Below are 20,018 nucleotides of genomic sequence, written 5' to 3' on the forward strand. Positions count from 1 at the left end.
TCTTGAGAAAATCCCACCAAACTTTAGAGAAACATTTATATCTCGATATAGAATCTTTTTGCAAACTTCTGTGTAGATTCGTCAAATAGCACCACATTTATAAGCCTTTAAATTATTTTGGGACCCCCCCTCTAATTTTGCCCCCTCTTGACAGAATCCCACCAAACTTTACAAAACCATTTATATCTAGATCCGATATCATTTTGCTAACTGTTGGGCAGATTCGTCAAATGGCACCACATATATAAGCCTTTACAATATTTTGGGACGCCCCCTCTAATTTTGCCCCCTCTTGACAAAATCTCCCAAACTTTGCAAAACCATTCAAAATTAGGCCTAGAATAAAATTCCAAAACCTACATGCAGTTTCATTGAGTGGCGCCAAAGTTATAAGCCATCCAAAAACTACTTTGCACTAACCCTATAATGCAGAAATAGGCACAGATTTCCTAGGACATCTGAAGTGTCAGCGGACACTACAGGACTGTCCCAGGACATCTGGAGTGTTCGTGGACTTTCGGGATAGAAAACACCAATTTTTGGACTTCTTAGGGCTATATCTCATCCCATCCTCATCACCCCCACTTCCCCAGTTTGACAAGTGCAATGTTGCGTTTTAATATTTTTTCTCTACCGCGGTGTCCGCGGACACCGACAAAGTCTGCGAATCCAACCTGGCGGGCGTTTCAAGAAAACTGGCGCATTTCACGCTTTTCCCCATTCAATCAGTGGGCGCGCCCGATGTCCGCGGACTTCACATTGCCCAATAGGCCAATCAGATGAGTGCCCACGGACCGAACAGGGACATGGGTCAGTGGACGAAACCCAGAAATCACTTATTTTGTTGACTTACATTTAGCCCGTTTTAAAGAAAACTACTGGACGGATTTACACCAAATTTACAAAAGCACGCTTTCAGGACCAAGCCGCTGCTCCTGCCGCAAATTTGGTGATTATCCGTCCAGCGGTTTGGCATGTAGGCGTGAGCAAAGTGTTTTCCATTATGTCTATAGAAAAGAAAAACATTTGGGACCCTCCCTATAACTGCCCCCCTTGACGAAACCGCACCAAATTTACCAGAAAAATTCAGAGCGGTACATATTTTTGCAAACGTTTGGTGAGGATTCGCCCAGGGGGAGCGAAGTTATAAGCTGCCCAAAAAGTGCTCTTCCTGTGGGTTGAGCAACTTAACCATAACTACAGGGCCGCTACCGCATATATATATATCACCAAACCAGAGGCGTAGCTAGGATTGTCTAACAAGTGGGGCCTTAAGCTAATGTATTTGGGCCCACTGCAGTGATATTAACATGTGTAAATGCCCACATGGTGCTGCTGAGTGGGCATTCACAGATTTTGGTTGAGCTTTGCCCACCCAGGCCCTACCCTGTCTACGCCTCTGCCACCAAACCACAAGAACGATGCACAGGCGCCCTTGTCTATGCACTCTGCCGCTTCAATCCAACTTTTGTAAAGGCGTTGAGCGCATCCACATGGTTGGTAGAAAGTACTTTAATGACAAATCACCAATCCAGGGTGAACAGAATAAAAGCCAGGTATCACGCGTTTCGCTAAAACCTCGTAGCTTGATCAATTACAGAATCTGTCGGTATATTTATGACACCTCTATGATCACTACCCGATTCCTAGTAGTCCTTGGTTTGTATTGGTAGCTAATGCTGGTCCCACAAACACAGATTGATATTGCGTCGGCAATCTTAGCACTAGTTTAGTGCCGCCGTCACGCGCCTATGCCCCCATGCAGTGTATAACAAAACATGTCATGATGTTTGCCCGCTAGCATGCGCGAGATAAAATTCAATTACATTGTCAAACACACAATTGTTTCTTACTAAGTCACGAACTGGCCTAGGTGTGTACTGCCATACCGAGCTTTTAATATCAAATATACCACGTGTGAATTGGGACCAACTCTGTGAACTGGCGCCTCGTAAATACAACGAAGCACCCGCGGCTCTGAAAGATAAAGACATTGCAAATCGGACAATAAAGTGCATAAAAGTGTACATCATGGGTTGTCCGCACGTACATTCATAAAACAGTACATCATTGTGTGGCACCATAGATCACATAGCACGGTATCGAATGGATCCCAAACATGCCTACAAGACGAATTCATCGATAAGGTGCTCAGTGCTGTAAACTTGATCTGACTCAGTTTCTGTGTTGCAATGTTAAGAAAACCGCAAAATGTCCATTATGGAAACAGTACATTAAATGCTGGCTAACACAGAAAACACAGATATATCTATACAAGTACATCAAATTCAAGAGCCATGCTTGGTGGTACCTGTCAACAATAGCACATAGTATTCGAGCCTGAAAGTGCATGGTGCATATGGCATAAAGTGCATAGTGCTATTCATGAAATCATGGAAGCATACACACAGTTTATACAAAATCCGGACACACACTGTTCATAAAGTGCACAGTGCTGAGCAGCAAACCATACCGCAAGCAAGGGTGCCAATGGCTAAATTCCTAAAAGGTGCATAGGGCAATTCTTGAAGCAGGATTCGATGCACACAGAATAGTGTGACTAATAAAGTGCACAGTGCTATTGACAAACCATGGCATAGAAGTATCCATTAACAATCTAAAGCCGGTCACAAATTATGCTTGGAAGACAAACCAGACTCAAATGCATCCACATATACAATACACATGTACATACAAACCCCTTGTCTTCACTCCCCGCGATGACTTGATAAAATCAACGTGCCTATGGGATTCCCTTGACAAAGGGAGGCCCCCCACCTGCATGGGTCCATATTTACTGAAACCATACTCCAAGAGTGGAAAACATTGCTAAAGGATAATGAAAAGAACGGTAAGATCATCAACACTAATAAAGAGTGGAGGAACCTAAAATATATCCAACAATGCAAATGAAAAGAACTAATCAGGAAACAAAAGTAATGACAGACTAGGAGATCGATAACCTATTACTCATGTTTTATCCTTCACATGTTGAGGAAATATATAAGGTTTCCCGTTTTCAGTGTTTATGTTTTTCTGATTCCGTTAGCGTTTTTCAAGAGTTTTTAATTGTTTTTCAAAGATATCTGTGTTTATCTGTGCTTAGCCATTATTTTCCTACAAAAATTGTGAACAACTGTTTTTTCAACTGTAAGCAACATGTATTGTTTATTGTTGCATGTATATTATGCATAATTGTTTTGAAACATATTATTGCACGTCTTGAATTTAAAATGGAAACAGAAATCTACACATACAAAAATGCAAAGAATCAAAATAATGACTTGAATATGCCTACCTAGCAAACTAAATCTAAAGAAAGATGACCTATTGTCCAAAATTCATCTGACCTTCACACTAATATATACAATCAAAGTGTGCAATGAATACTTGCCTGTCTTCAGTTCAACACAAAATTGAAAAAATGCAAATTTATAAAGTGTAGAAAGTACTCCTTGTGACCAGGGTTGGGCTCCCTTCGGCTCCCTTCCCCTGGATCAATTGAGAAATACCTTTGGAAAAGTTCAGATTAAAAAAAGTTCTGTTTAGTTCAATATTCAACAAAAAAGGGGTCTTTTCCATTTACTGCGTCCTTCCACTGGATAAAGTAAACGTCTCTTTCACAAAACACTAGTTCATAAACCAAGGCAATTGTTTTCCTCCACACAATGTCTTTATCACAACCTATTCTTTCAATGGACTACTTTGGTCAGGATAGCATGGCAACTACCTTTGTTGATGCAACAGTTAGTATAATAAGTCTTTCCACAATACCTTTTTACCACAACCACATGTAGTCAAAGCAACTGTTTCTCTCCTGGTGTATGCATCTGCCTGGACTAACTACAAGTGGCACCTTTCCTGGTACACTCTGCTGCCTGGAATAAAATTCTTACAGCTACAGTTGTTCAGTTCTTAGTGACAATCTGGGTTACAGATTTCCCCAAACTAGTGTCTCAGGAAAAGAGAATTGCACCCTTACTGCACCTTTATCTCTTGGTTATAATGTAGGTGCTGTTGGAAATGTCGGTTACAAATTTCCCTGAATTGACATCTCATAAGTGGGGTATTGCGTCCTTTTATATTTAGACAGTCCAGGAGTTTACTCAGTCATATGTTTCACTTTCTTTACCTTCCCCCCTTACTTTCACTTTGCTCTCTAGCTCCCCTTAACTTAATTATGGCAGCAGAAAAAGCTGCAAAGTGCCCCGGTACCCTGGATCTCATCTGTGGTTCACCGGTTACGGTTGGCAGCTTCAGCGTCCTCCTCAGGTGCTGCACGGTCCTGCAGTTCTCCTTCTCGATCTCTCAGCATCGCGGGGAATTCTCTGGTTCTCTTGCCGTCCTGGTCTCTCTCTCTCTGGAAGCCCCTGCTGCTTCACTCCCAGTGACCACGGCTCTCCCGTTTTCCATGCAGCTACTAAAATGTCTGCTTCCTGCACACCTGCTGCTTGGCATGAATATTTCGTCTGCAGCTTCAACCACTTCAGTGTCTTCACGCACTGCTTCTGCCTCTGCTGCTCCTTCTCTTCCTCATCCACATCTCTCACCACTACACAGGTGTTGTACACTTTGAGATTTAAATGGCCCACTCAGGTGCATTGCCTCCAAACAACTAGACCGCACTTTCTCTTCAATGACATTTTTGATCCAAATTAACTCCTGGTCCCTCTTTCTCATCCCAGTACAACAGGATTTCTACTCAAAACAGAATCATTACCGTTAGAAGATATCACATCTAATTCAGGAACTCTCAAAGCATAATATATATTCTGCTTGGGTAACTCTTCACTGAAGGTTCTTTGGGATTCCTCATGAGAGGGACTTTTACAATGACAGCATGCCATTAGATATTTAGGGATTATAGGAATATTCATCTTCATAAAAGGATGAATACCGCGTCCTTCCCAAAGGAGGCCTCACTTCCCCCTGACAGCCATCTCCTCCCATGTGAATATCCATCATAATACCACCCCCACGGTTAGGATCAGGTAGCGACTGCCTTCCCCTTGCCACATGGGAGGAAATATTGGGCTGGGATTTAGTGATGACTCTGCAGGATTCATCCCATGCCCTTTCCCTAAACACCGCCTGCCATTCCAGGTACTTTCTCTTGACCTGACTCAAAAGCCTTCCCATATCAAAAGTAAGATTTTGGATTTCCCAGTCCCAAACAGGGTCGCCTGAGAAAAGTCCTTCTTTTTCCCAGGAATTGACTGAGGAATAAGAATAAAAGGTTGTGCTACCTTTCTTTTGTAGTTTTTCAAAATTAGAGAAGTCTGTACCAATAATGGTTTCTTCGGCAAGTCCTGGAATAATACCAACATCTATTTTTGTACCCTCCCCCTTAATTCCAATAGTCACTGGGGTTCTATGATAGATCTCTTCATCCCCATGTACACATCACCTTAATCGGGCTGCCTTTTCTCTGACCTTTAAGAGGTATTAAATTTAACCTTATAGCCATCTGTTTACTTCCTGAATCAATCAAGGCTTTAACTGGATCCCCATTGACTATTGCAGAATCATGGGCTTAAAAGGATTTACTACCAAGAAACAAATTATTAGTACCCTCCACTTCAAATCCTTCTAAATCCTCTTCTTCCCAATCTTGCCCCATCATATAACCAATCTCCATTGGTTCTTCTCTTTTGTTTGAGAGATATGTCAGGCTAAATGTCCAGACTGTCCACAAGGAAAGCACAATACTGCCATAGACTGCTGAGCCTGCCCTTCTTTCGGATATTAGGTAATTTCTTTCCTTAAATAAACTAGATGTTCTCTCTCCGCTAGAAGCTTCTCTCATTAACAATTTGGAAGGATTTGCTTGATTTCAAATTTTAGTTACCAAATAAGAGGGATGAGAAGATTCTTTTAGATCTCTTTTTGGCTCTTCTTCCCTTTGGATATTTCTCATGTGGTAATTGGCTTCCATGAAATCTTGGGATGTCTCATGACCAGAGATACATTAGGTTTATTCAATTGCAAAATAGCTTTTTGAAGTTAAGGGGCACTGAGTTTATAAACTGCTCTATGGACAAAATCCCAAACCTCTGGTAACAACTTCTTCCCCATCCACAGGGACAAAGTATTTTGTAACCTAGCAGATAATTGTACTGGAGTTTCATCAGGATTTAATCTGATGTTTCTAGGTTTCAGTTTATAGAAACTCTCAGTTTGGCCCACCTTTAACAATAGTCCTTCCTTAACTTCATCAAATGGATTATCGCTTCCAGATTCAATACATTATAACCGTTCTGAATGTACCCTTTCAATAAGGTGGATAAATAACAAGTCTTTAGTTCTGCTCCCCAATGTACCTGATGAGCCAGCATCTCATAATTAAGAAAAAAGCGGCTTAGGTCTTAACCCTCCCTATAAAGTTGTAACATCCCTTTGGGTAATATGGGTCTCTGTGAATTAGCAGCATTTTGATCCAATCCCTCCTGGAATATTTCCTCTGTCTTAATCAGATGGGCAGCCAACTGGGCTAGGAGCATCTCTATAGTGGCCATTTCCTTATTTTCTGTTACGCTCACCTGGCATCCACAGGGACATCACCCAGCCGGGTTACTCGCTGGTATGCTTCTCTGCTTTGCCCTGATGTGGTCTGCGGGGAAGGTTCTGCCTTGTGGTAGATTTAGGTGTGCTCTCCGTCCTGCCTTCTTTGCAGGGCGCGCTGCCTTTCATGGGCGAGTGCGGTCCAGTTACTTCACTGACGCCGGCCCGTTTGATATTGTTCAGGTAGGTCTTATTGCTGTTCTTTAGTTTTGTTGCTATCCTGCATGCCTTTCTTTGTTTAAAATGTCTCTTTTTTCTCCCTTAGGTATTCGGAGCTTCAGCGCAGCGAAGTGGCTTGGTTGAGCCCCGCTGGTAAATGATGGCACATTAAGAGCGCTATGATGCGGTAAGTAAGCGCTATGCGCAGCGCTGCGAAGTCTTGCCTTTGCTAACCTGTGTTTTCCTTCCTTGTAGGTCGCAGTGTTCTTCAGCGTGAGTGGAATGTCCGGAGTGGTGCCAGCCGAGAGGCGGCCAGCCAGGTAAGCCTTTTGGGCAGTTCGTAATTTGTAAATGTCTCTACTGCTTTCTTTAATGTTGCCTCTATCTTCCTCTTTCAGGTCGTTCTGTCCGGGAGGCGTGCAGATTTGAGGAAGCTGTTCTCAGTAGCTGCGAGTGTTTAAAGATGAAGACTGCAGGTAAAATGCTGCTGCTAATGATGTTCCTTTTGTCTCCTTGCAGGTTCTGCTTCTCCGAGGTTCGAGGGAATAGCTGGACACAGAGAGCATTATGTTGCAAGCTGCAAAGTAACGCGAAGCGTGTTGTCTTGCTCGGGTGTAGTTTAAATAGCCCCAACAAAATAGTCCAGGTAAAGTAGTCCCTAGGCTACCACACCCAAAACACTAGACCGCATAGCTTGGTTCTTAGGAACCAAGCTATGTGGATGCCTCCATGTTGGCTGACAATACAATAGAGTAGTTCCCAAGCACATTGTTTTTCATGGTGTATGAGCCTGGCGCCATTGGCGCCAGGACTGGCCTCATGAGGGCTTTTGAAGAGGATGCCAGGCTCTAGAGGCTCGAGCCCTGACTCCACCTGGCCAATGGGTTTGCCAGAGGGGGTTTTGGGTGAGGGTCGTGACAGCACTCCCCCCTAAGGCCCCTCCCATGGTGTTCCTTCTGTCTGGCCCAGGTTTGGTTGGGAAGTTCCGATGGAATTTCCTGATTCAACGTGGTGCGTGGATATTCTCACTGGGGTCCGGGTTCCCTTGATGGGTACGAATTTAGCGGCTAACCAAACTTTGTCTCCTACTTGATAATCAGGGGCCTTTTTCCGGTGTTGGTCGGCGAATCTCTTTTGTTTTTCTTTGGCATGAATAAGGTGTTCCTTTGCCCTTTTGAAAGCCGGAGTAATGATTGTGTGTAGAGTCTTTACCGCTGGCATTTCCAAGCTGGCTGGAAGGTCTAGTTCAGAGGTACATGGATGTCTGCCATAAAGGGTATAGAAGGGCGTTTGTCCCGTGCTTGAATGCAAAGAACTGTTATATGCATATTCAGATATCCATAGTAGGTCTTTCCAATTCCTTTGTTCGTAGTGCAGCATGCAACGTAAATATTGCTTGAGTGTCTGATTGGTTCTCTCAGTTTGGCTGTCCGTTTGGGGATGGTGACTGGTAGATAGCCGAACATCAATCTGCGCCATTGTACAACATTTTTTCCAGAAGTTTGAAACAAACTGGCTGCCTCGATCAGAGACCAGAACCGAAGGCAAGCCATGTAGCTTAACCACGCCCTCCAGGAACACTTTTGCTAAAGTGGCTGCGTCTGGGAGGCCTTTGAGAGGAATAAAATGAGAGATAGGTGGGCGCACCCTCTTTTTTGTGTGGGGGCTTGACTCGAGAGGGTAATAGGTACAATAAAGCAAGAGATGAGTCAAAACTACCCTGACCGATGCCGTGACATAGGGTCACCGAGGTTTGCAGTGGAGCTAAAAACAATGTTAGCTCTGGAGGACAAAAATACCCTTTGGAGAAGTGAAGCTGACAAGAAACAGGGTTTTTTAATTTTACTCTAACACAGAGAGAAAAGAAGACAATTTTTTGCAAACTGCGCCGTGGCGCTGAAACTGTACATGGTGAACACATTAGAGTGTGCATTATTGTGAGTTAGTATGCAGAGTGAAAGATCACAGTTTTTTGTTGTTTCAGACAATAGTATGATAAGACAATAGGCTTTGTCTTAGACTTGTCGACACATTATTCTGTGTTTCTGGTTCGGTATGGGTAGCTGGTGAATGTGGCTGAAGGGATGGAAGCAGCGTTGTTTGCACCAGGTACCGAACGGTCTTCAGGACAGATGGATCAAGTCAGGTGAAGTAGTTGGAACCGTCAGCCTGTTGATTTACAGGGGACTGGTTAGTACAGTGATAGAGGTGTCTGGGAAGTTAAAAACTGCAAACGAAGGAGACCTACAATGTTCGGGTTAAATGCCGCCTAGGTCAGAAAATGTTGAGTCCAGGTAGTAGGACTGGAGGGCTGTCTGCATGAGTCAGAGTCCTAGAGCTAAGTAGGTAAAGAGACAATCTTTTGGGATCTGGTATATATCAAGACTGTGACGTGTGAATCGTGCACATAGCTGTGGGAGAGGTCAAGGTGAGAGGAAGTATATTTATATCTTAAATGAAGTGCTTGGTGAAGTGCACAGATCTTCAAAGGTGCTTGTACATTCAATTTATAGCACAAACTACTTATCCAATGAATCACCATGCAGGAAGGCGCTAAGGCTGCTTAGAAAGATAGTGGGACTAGGGACTGCCATCATATGCAGTGGGAACCCGTGAGACGCACGTGAAGTGAAATGTGCATTTTGGGTCCGAGAGTGGACAAAAGGCGAAAGTACTTAAACTAGAATGGGCGTGCATAGGGAGATAGCGCCGTTGTGTTAAGGCATAAGTAGATTGATTCCGGGAACCACATTGGAAAGTACAGGTCCTAATGCAAGGGCAGGTGGATTACCTGAGTCTTAGTCTTAGCTGCGGCGGCAGTCGGCTCTTCGGTAGAATGAGCTGTGTCACTGTGTCGTGCTACTGCGCGTGTGCGGTAGATAAACGCTGCGTCATGTGCCTGGCTTCGGGCTGGTTGGACTGCGCATGTCATGGGCGACTAGTGTCTCGTTTAAGCAGATGCGTGTGGAAGGAGACGTCTCGCACCATGTTAGGCATACCGTCCATAGTGTGAAAAACAGCTATGGTGTTTATCTGTGGGTGTAGCCTGCTTATTATACATCTTACAAGAAAGGAAAAGAACCAATTCGATCCTGAGAAAACATGCAAATGCAAAGTGTAACCAAATGCGTGTGTACACTCAAACGTATGTTGATTAAAAAACGTATTTGAAAGGTGCACTGGTCTTTAAAAACTGCAAAGTGCTGTAACTTATATTGCATATAAAAGCACAATACTTGCTTATTTTTACCAAGCAGAAAAATGGTCATACATTTTGTGCATATGTGTATCATTACATAGAAATAGTTCAATTGCACAAATGACTGAACAATAGTGATCCAGACTGAATGTTTGGAGGTTGCATGCTAAAGTCCATTATAACAAAGTATGTATTGCTGTAGGGAAAAGTAGTGTTGTGTTGCCCAGAGAATACAGTTATACCATAGAACCAAATAACCAAAAAATGGAGCGAAGAACCAATGAGCAAGAACAACAGATTAGGGAAGGAGACTGGTTTTTCGGCTCGATGAAGGTGTGACCTCAGGGTGGTCTAGAGGGGCTGGTGTAGTCCAGGGCGGTGGCCGTGGATAGATAAAGCATCTATCTATTGAAAAAGAGGTTCCATTCGAATGAAACGTTGAGCCCTTGTTTTACCGAGTCAAGGCGATAGATCCATTTTTGCTCGAGTTTGCGCAAGTCTAGGTCTCTGTTGCCTCCGCGAAAGGGGTTGTTTGCTGTTTGTAATATTGCCCAGAAGATGTCATTATGGGTGTGGTTTTTGGCTTTGAAGTATGCCACCAATGGTTTATCTTCAACTTGGTTCCGCACACAGGATCGGTGTTCGCAAATGCGTTGCCTAATTTCTCGTTTACACTTGCCCACGTATATGAGATCACATGGGCATTTGATTATGTAGACCGACCACTTAGTTCTGCAGTTTGTGAAGGAATTGAGGGTCCAGGTTTTTCCTTTGAGGTCGATGGTTTTGAGATTGGCTGTCAAGGGACAGACTGAACAGGAACCGCATTGAAACTGTCCTTTAATTGCTGGAAGTTGGCATAGCGTGGATTGTTGATGGTTAGGTGTGTCCAGTTCAGTGTACGTATGTACGAGATGGTCTACTGCGTTTGAACGCAAACCGTGGTTTTTCAGAATTGAAGGTCTCGGTTTTGAGTGTGTCCCAGTTTTTTAGGATCACTTTTCTGATGCAGTTGCTCATGGGTGTGAAGGTGGTAACGCATGTCATCTTGGTCGGTGATTGATCTTTTTTGCTTGATGTTAGGCATGATTCTCTATTGGTATTTTTTACTCGCTTACGAGCTTGGCGAATGATGTGTTTCGGGTAGCCTCTTTCTTTGAACCGGATAGCTAGTTCTTTACTCTTGGACTCATATTCACATGATGTTGAACAATTGCGCCTTATCCTGAGAAATTGGCCGTATGGCAGAATTAGCTTGAGCGCTGAAGGATGAGAGCTAGAAAACTCCAGGAGGGTGTTTTTGGATGTTGGCTTTCTGTAGAGGGTGGTGCCCAAAGAGGTGTCTGGATTTTTGTAGATTTGCAGATCTAGGAATGGAATATTGCTCTTGCTATCGTCAATGGTGAAGTTGATACAATTGTTTTGTGAGTTGAGCCATTGCAAAAAACGGAGGAGTTGTTCTTCTGTCCCTTTCCAGATCATGAACACATCATCTATGTATCTTAGCCAGTTTCCAATCAATAGAGAATCATGCCTAACATCAAGCAAAAAAGATCAATCACCGACCAAGATGACATGCGTTACCACCTTCACACCCATGAGCAACTGCATCAGAAAAGTGATCCTAAAAAACTAGGACACACTCAAAACCGAGACCTTCAATCCTGAAAAACCACGGTTTGCGTTCAAACGCAGTAGAAACCTCAAAGACCATCTCGTACATACGTACACTGAACTGGACACACCTAACCATCAACAATCCACGCTATGCCAACTTCCAGCAATTAAAGGACACTTTAAATGCGGGTCCTGTTCAGTCTGCCCTTGACAGCCAATCTCAAAACCATCGACCTCAAAGGAAAACCCTGGACCCTCAATTCCTTCACAAACTGCAGAACTAAGTGGTCGGTCTACATAATCAAATGCCCATGTGATCTCATATACGTGGGCAAGTGTAAACGAGAAATTAGGCAACGCATTTGCAAACACTGATCCTGTGTGCGGAACCAAGTTGAAGATAAACCACTGGTGGCACACTTCAAAGCCAAAAACCACACCCATAATGACATCTTCTGGGCAATATTACAAACAGCAAACAACCCCTATCGCGGAGGCGACAGAGACCTAGCCTTACGCAAACTCGAGCAAAAATGGATCTATCGCCTTCACTCGGTAAAACAAGGGCTCAACGTTTAAATCGAATGAAACCTCTTTTTCAATAGATAGATGCTTTATCTATCCACGGCCACCAACCCATGGGCCCTGGACTACACCAGCCCCTCTAGACCACCCTGAGGTCACACCTTCATCGAGCCGAAAAACCAGTCTCCTTCCCTAATCTGTTGTTCTTGCTCATTGGTTCTTCGCTCCATTTTTGGGTTATTTGGTTCTATGGTATAAATGTATTCTCTGGGCAACACAACACTACTTTTCCCTACAGCAATACATACTTTGTTATAATGGACTTTAGCATGCAACCTCCAAACATTCAGTCTGGATCACTATTGTTCAGTCATTTGTGCAATTGAACTATTTCTATGTAATGATACACATATGCACAAAATGTATGACCATTTTTATGCTTGGTAAAAATAAGCAAGTATTGTGCTTTTATATGCAATATAAGTTACAGCACTTTGCAGTTTTTAAAGACCAGTGCACCTTTCAAATACGTTTTTTAATCAACATACGTTTGAGTGTACACACGCATTTGGTTACACTTTGCATTTGCATGTTTTCTCAGGATCGAATTGGTTCTTTTCCTTTCTTGTAAGATGTATAATAAGCAGGCTACACCCACAGACAAACACCATAGCTGTTTTTCACACTATGGACGGTATGCCTAACATGGTGAGAGACGTCTCCTTCCACGCGCATCTGCTTAAACAAGACACTAGTCGCCCATGACATGCGCAGTCCAACCAGCCCGAAGCCAGGCACATCACGCAGCGTTTATCTACCGCACACGTGCAGTAGCACGACACAGTGACACAGCTCATTCTACCGAAGAGCCGACCGCCGCCGCACGCCGCAGCTAAGACTAAGACTCAGGTAATCCACCTGCCCTTGCATTAGGACCTGTACTTTCCAATATGGTTCCCGGAATCGATCTACTTATGCCATAACACCACGGCGCTATCTCCCTATGCACGCCAATTCTAGTTTAAGTACTTTCGCCTTTTGTCCACTCTCGGACCCAAAATGCACATTTCACTTCACGTGCGTCTCACGGGTTCCCACTGCATATGATGGCAGTCCCTAGTCCCACTATCTTTCTAAGCAGCCTTAGTGCCTTCCTGCATGGTGATTCATTGGATAAATAGTTTGTGCCATAAATTGAATGTACAAGCACCTTTGAAGATCTATGCACTTCACCAAGCACTTCATTTAAGATATAAATATACTTCCTCTCACCTTGACCTCTCCCACAGCTATGTGCACGATTCACACGTCACAGTCTTGATATATACCAGATCGCAAAAGATTGTCTCTTTACCTACTCAGCTCTAGGACTCTGACTCATGCAGACAGCCCTCCAGTCCTACTACCTGGACTCAACATTTTCTGACCTAGGCGGCATTTAACCCGAACATGGTAGGTCTCCTTCGTTTGCAGTTTTTAACTTCCCAGACACCTCTATCACCGTACTAACCAGTCCCCTGTAAATCAACAGGCTGACGGTTCCAACTACTTCACCTGACTTGATCCATCTGTCCTGAAGACCGTTCGGTACCTGGTGCAAACAACGCTGCTTCCATCCCTTCAGCCACATTCACCAGCTACCCATACCGAACCAGAAACACAGAATAATGTGTCGACAAGTCTAAGACAAAGCCTATTGTCTTATCGTACTATTGTTTGAAACAACAAAAAACTGTGATCTTTCACTCTGCATACTAACTCACAATAATGCACATTCTAATGTGTTCACCATGTACAGTTTCAGCGCCACGGCGCAGTTTGTAAAAAATTGTCTTCTTTTCTCTCTGTGTTAGAGTAAAATTAAAAAACCCTGTTTCTTGTCAGCTTCACTTCTCCAAAGGGTCTTTTTGTCCTCCAGAGCTAACATTGTTTTTAGCTCCACTGCAAACCTCGGTGACCCTATGTCACGCCATCGGTCAGGGTAGTTTTGACTCATCTCTTGCTTTATTGTACCTATTACCCTCTCGAGTCAAGCCCCCACACAAAAAAGAGGGTGCGCCCACCTATCTCTCATCCCTTCGGACAACCCTTTGGTTGTTGGGCATCATTAATTTTAACAAAAAATACATGGAGAACGTCAACATAGTGAGTTTCTCCGATGATTTATTCAAAAATCTATTAGACTCCCCGTCACTTTTAGGGGTGGCTACAACATCAGCAGCGCCGGCGACAAACCCGGCACTCAATGATTTAGACATTTTACTCCAAAAAAAGAAAAAACTGGTTCGCACAGAATCCCATGGCCAACTAATGCTGGAATACCTCAAAGCAGGCATTATTCCAGAAGGTTTACAAGTAAAAAACATACCAAGGGTTTTCCTCGATAATCCACGCTTCATGAAACAATTCAGCGGCATTGGTAATAAATGCTCACGCAACTGGGTCATTCTAGTGATCAAAACAGCAGAAGAAGAAGCTAAAACACAAAGTGAAGAACTAGCGTCACTAGAAGACAAGATCAAAAAAGACTCCGTTATCCCTGATATAAAAACTCACCTGGACAAAATCGAAGAAGAGATCAAGAAATTCCAGAAATTCACAATCGATAAAAAATGGTGGAAACTTCAAATAGACATAAAAAACTACAAAGAGGAGAAAACGTATCCATAATTGGTCCCCGGTTTTTACAACCAGTTAAACCTCAACGCATCAAGACAAAACCCAAGAAGACAGCAGAGGAAAAAATGTGTTACATTCTCTAATAGCTCCAATAGTAGCGACTCAGATTCTACCACCGGCGGACAAGCAAACCCTCAACAGGCCTCAAGTTTTCGCGGGAGGGGACAACGAGGGAGGCCACGCTACCAAGGCCAACAGCCAATGCGAACACGCCAATGGGTCCCCCCACAACAAACATGGTGATCCCTATTTTCAATCTCAGCGATCACATTCTATCTTCCAATGAAATAGATGTTTTATCAAACGGCCTCAGTTTTATACCAAGCAACAACGCCGACCTGTTCAATACAGAAGTAGAACTCAGGAAATTCTTTCGTACAATTCGTCTATGATATTTCTTCAGAGATAAGCCTGAAAAAGAGCCGCCAAAATCCACGGGACTTAAACCTCCATCCAACATTTTCCCCCTCGCTTCTATGGTATGTCCTGAAACACTGTCTTTTGAAAACCGTATCATCCTAGAATTACACAAAACTTTCGACAAGAAGATCCGTTTCAAAAACAATCTCTCAGCCGCACAAGGATTCGCATTACAAGCACTTGAAAAAAACAAAACCTTTCTCATCAAACCTGCCGACAAGGGTGGCGGCATTGTTCTATGGGGCCAGACCCTCTATGATAAAGAAGTGACGACCCAACTTTCCAACAACAAATTTTACAAACAGCTACCCATCAACCCAACCTCAAGGATACTATCCGAAATTACCAGTCTCATGAGCCATTCATATGATGAAGAATGGATAGACGAAGATGAGAAGGCATTTTTGATCAACCAACATTCCATCATTCTAGCATTTTATTTGCTTCCAAAAACCCACAAAAATCAAATAAACCCGCCAGGTAAACCCATTGTGGCAGGAATCGGATCATTGTTAGAACCACTATCCATCTACATTGACCATTTCTTGAGACCTTTCATCAGTAAAATGCCTTCATACATACAAGACACAATGGCAATGATCAAAAAATTGGAGAAAATAAAAATCACACAAAACGATCTATTAGTAACACTAGACGTTGAATCTCTATGCACAAGTATTCCGCAAATGGAATGCTTACAAGTCCTAAGAACCTACCTTGACCAAAGAACTAAAATAGAACCACCTACGGACTTCCTCATGGAATGCACCAGAATAGCCCTGATGGAGAACTATTTTATCTACAAACAGACTTATTACCAACAAGTACATGGAACCAGCATGGGGGCAACATTTGCACCCGACGTGGCCAACCTATTCATGGACACCTTTGAAAAAAACTCAATATACAGCAAAGTCAATCCCTTCAAACTATTGATTGGCAACTGGCTAAGATACATAGATGATGTGTTCATGATCTGGAAAGGGACAGAAGAACAACTCCTCTGTTTTTTGCAATGGCTCAACTCACAAAACAATTGTATCAACTTCACCATTGACCATAGCAAGAGCAATATTCCATTCCTAGATCTGCAAATCTACAAAAATCCAGACAACTCTTTGGGCACCACCCTCTACAGAAAGCCAACATCCAAAAACACCCTCCTGGAGTTTTCTAGCTCTCATCCTTCAGCGCTTAAGCTAAATCTGCCATACGGCCAATTTCTCAGGATAAGGCGCAATTGTTCAACATTAAGTGAATATGAGTACAAGAGTAAAGAACTAGCTATCCGGCTCAAAGAAAGAGGCTACCCGAAACACATCATTCGCAAAGCTCGCAAGCGAGTAAAAAATACCAATAGAGAATCATGCCTAACATCAAGCAAAAAAGATCAATCACCGACCAAGATGACATGCGTTACCACCTTCACACCCATGAGCAACTGCATCAGAAAAGTGATCCTAAAAAACTGGGACACACTCAAAACCAAGACCTTCAATCCTGAAAAACCACGGTTTGCGTTCAAACGCAGTAGAAACCTCAAAGACCATCTCGTACATACGTACACTGAACTGGACACACCTAACCATCAACAATCCACGCTATGGCAACTTCCAGCAATTAAAGGACACTTTAAATGCGGTTTCTGTTCAGTCTGTCCCTTGACAGCCAATCTCAAAACCATCAACCTCAAAGGAAAACCCTGGACCCTCAATTCCTTCACAAACTGCAGAACCAAGTGGTCGGTCTACATAATCAAATGCCCATGTGATCTCATATACGTGGGCAAGTGTAAACGAGAAATTAGGCTACGCATTTGCAAACACCGATCCTGTGTGCGGAACCAAGTTGAAAATAAACCATTGGTGGCACACTTCAAAGCCAAAAACCACACCCATAATGACATCTTCTGGGCAATATTACAAACAGCAAACAACCCCTTTCGCGGAGGCGACAGAGACCGAGCCTTACGCAAACTCGAGCAAAAATGGATCTATCGCCTTGACTCGGTAAAACAAGGGCTCAACGTTTCAATCGAATGGAACCTCTTTTTCAATAGATAGATGCTTTATCTATCCACGGCCACCCACCCATGGGCCCTGGACTAAACCAGCCCCTTTAGACCACCCTGAGGTCACACCTTCATCGAGCCGAAAAACCAGTCTCCTTCCCTAATCTGTTGTTCTTGCTCATTGGTTCTTCGCTCCATTTTTTGGTTATTTGGTTCTATGGTATAAATGTATTCTCTGGGCAACACAACACTACTTTTCCCTACAGCAATACATACTTTGTTATAATGGACTTTAGCATGCAACCTCCAAACATTCAGTCTGGATCACTATTGTTCAGTCATTTGTGCAATTGAACTATTTCTATGTAATGATACACATATGCACAAAATGTATGACCATTTTTCTGCTTGGTAAAAATAAGCAAGTATTGTGCTTTTATATGCAATATAAGTTACAGCACTTTGCAGTTTTTAAAGACCAGTGCACCTTTCAAATACGTTTTTTAATCAACATACGTTTGAGTGTACACACGCATTTGGTTACACTTTGCATTTGCATGTTTTCTCAGGATCGAATTGGTTCTTTTCCTTTCTTGTAAGATGTATAATAAGCAGGCTACACCCACAGATAAACACCATAGCTGTTTTTCACACTATGGACGGTATGCCTAACATGGTGAGAGACGTCTCCTTCCACACGCATCTGCTTAAACGAGACACTAGTCGCCCATGACATGTGCAGTCCAACCAGTCCGAAGCCAGGCACATCACGCAGCGTTTATCTACCGCACACGCGCAGAAGCACGACACAGTGACACAGCTCATTCTACCGAAGAGCCGACCGCCGCCGCACGCCGCAGCTAAGACTAAGACTCAGGTAATCCACCTGCCCTTGCATTAGGACCTGTACTTTCCAATGTGGTTCCCGGAATCGATCTACTTATGCCTTAACACCACGGCGCTATCTCCCTATGCACGCCCATTCTAGTTTAAGTACTTTCGCCTTTTGTCCACTCTCGGACCCAAAATGCACATTTCACTTCACGTGCGTCTCACGGGTTCCCACTGCATATGATGGCAGTCCCTAGTCCCACTATCTTTCTAAGCAGCCTTAGTGCCTTCCTGCATGGTGATTCATTGAATAAATAGTTTGTGCTATAAATTGAATGTACAAGCACCTTTGAAGATCTATGCACTTCACCAAGCACTTCATTTAAGATATAAATATACTTCCTCTCACCTTGACCTCTCCCACAGCTATGTGCACGATTCACACGTCACAGTCTTGATATATACCAGATCCCAAAAGATTGTCTCTTTACCTACTCATCTCTAGGACTCTGACTCATGCAGACAGCCCTCCAGTTCTACTACCTGGACTCAACATTTTCTGACCTAGGCGGCATTTAACCCGAACATGGTAGGTCTCCTTCGTTTGCAGTTTTTAACTTCCCAGACACCTCTATCACCGTACTAACCAGTCCCCTGTAAATCAACAGGCTGACGGTTCCAACTACTTCACCTGACTTGATCCATCTGTCCTGAAGACCGTTCGGTACCTGGTGCAAACAACGCTGCTTCCATCCTTCAGCCACATTCACCAGCTACCCATACCGAACCAGAAACACAGAATAATGTGTTGACAAGTCTAAGACAAAGCCTATTGTCTTATCGTACTATTGTTTGAAACAACAAAAAACTGTGATCTTTCACTCTGCATACTAACTCACAATAATGCACATTCTAATGTGTTCACCATGTACAGTTTCAGCGCCACGGTGCAGTTTGTAAAAAATTGTCTTCTTTTCTCTCTGTGTTAGAGTAAAATTAAAAAACCCTGTTTCTTGTCAGCTTCACTTCTCCAAAGGGTCTTTTTGTCCTCCAGAGCTAACATTGTTTTTAGCTCCACTGCAAACCTTGGTGACCCTATGTCACGCCATCGGTCAGGGTAGTTTTGACTCATCTCTTGCTTTATTGTACCTATTACCCTCTCGAGTCAAGCCCCCACACAAAAAAGAGGGTGCGCCCACCTATCTCTCATCCCTTCGGACAACCCTTTGGTTGTTGGGCATCATTAATTTTAACAACAAATACATGGAGAACGTCAACATAGTGAGTTTCTCTGATGATTTATTCAAAAATCTATTAGACTCCCCGTCACTTTTAGGGGTGGCTACAACATCAGCAGCGTCGGCGACAAACCCGGCACTCAATGATTTAGACATTTTCCTCCAAAAAAAGAAAAAACTGGTTCGCACAGAATCCCATGGCCAACTAATGCTGGAATACCTCAAAGCAGGCATTATTCCAGAAGGTTTACAAGTAAAAAACATACCGAGGGTTTTCCTCGATAATCCACGCTTCATGAAACAATTCAGCGGCGTTGGTAATAAATGCTCACGCGACTGGGTCATTCTAGTGATCAAAACAGCAGAAGAAGAAGCTAAAACACAAAGTGAAGAACTAGCGTCACTAGAAGACAAGATCAAAAAAGACTCCGTTATCCCTGATATAAAAACTCACCTGGACAAAATCGAAGAAGAGATCAAGAAATTCCAGAAATTCACAATCGATAAAAAATGGTGGATACTTCAAATAGACATAAAAAACTACAAAGAGGAGAAACCGTATCCATACTTGGTCCCCGGTTTTTACAACCAGTTAAACCTCAACGCATCAAGACAAAACCCAAGAAGATAGCAGAGGAAAAAATGTGTTGCATTCTCTAATAGCTCCAATAGTAGCGACTCAGATTCTACCACCGGCGGACAAGCAAACCCTCAACAGGCCTCAAGTTTTCGCGGGAGGGGACAACGAGGGAGGCCACGCTACCAAGGCCAACACCCA

This window comes from Ambystoma mexicanum, chromosome 6p (assembly GCF_040938575.1).
Source record: "Ambystoma mexicanum isolate Mex_15411 chromosome 6p, UKY_AmexF1_1, whole genome shotgun sequence".
Taxonomy (NCBI): Eukaryota; Metazoa; Chordata; class Amphibia; order Caudata; family Ambystomatidae; genus Ambystoma; species Ambystoma mexicanum.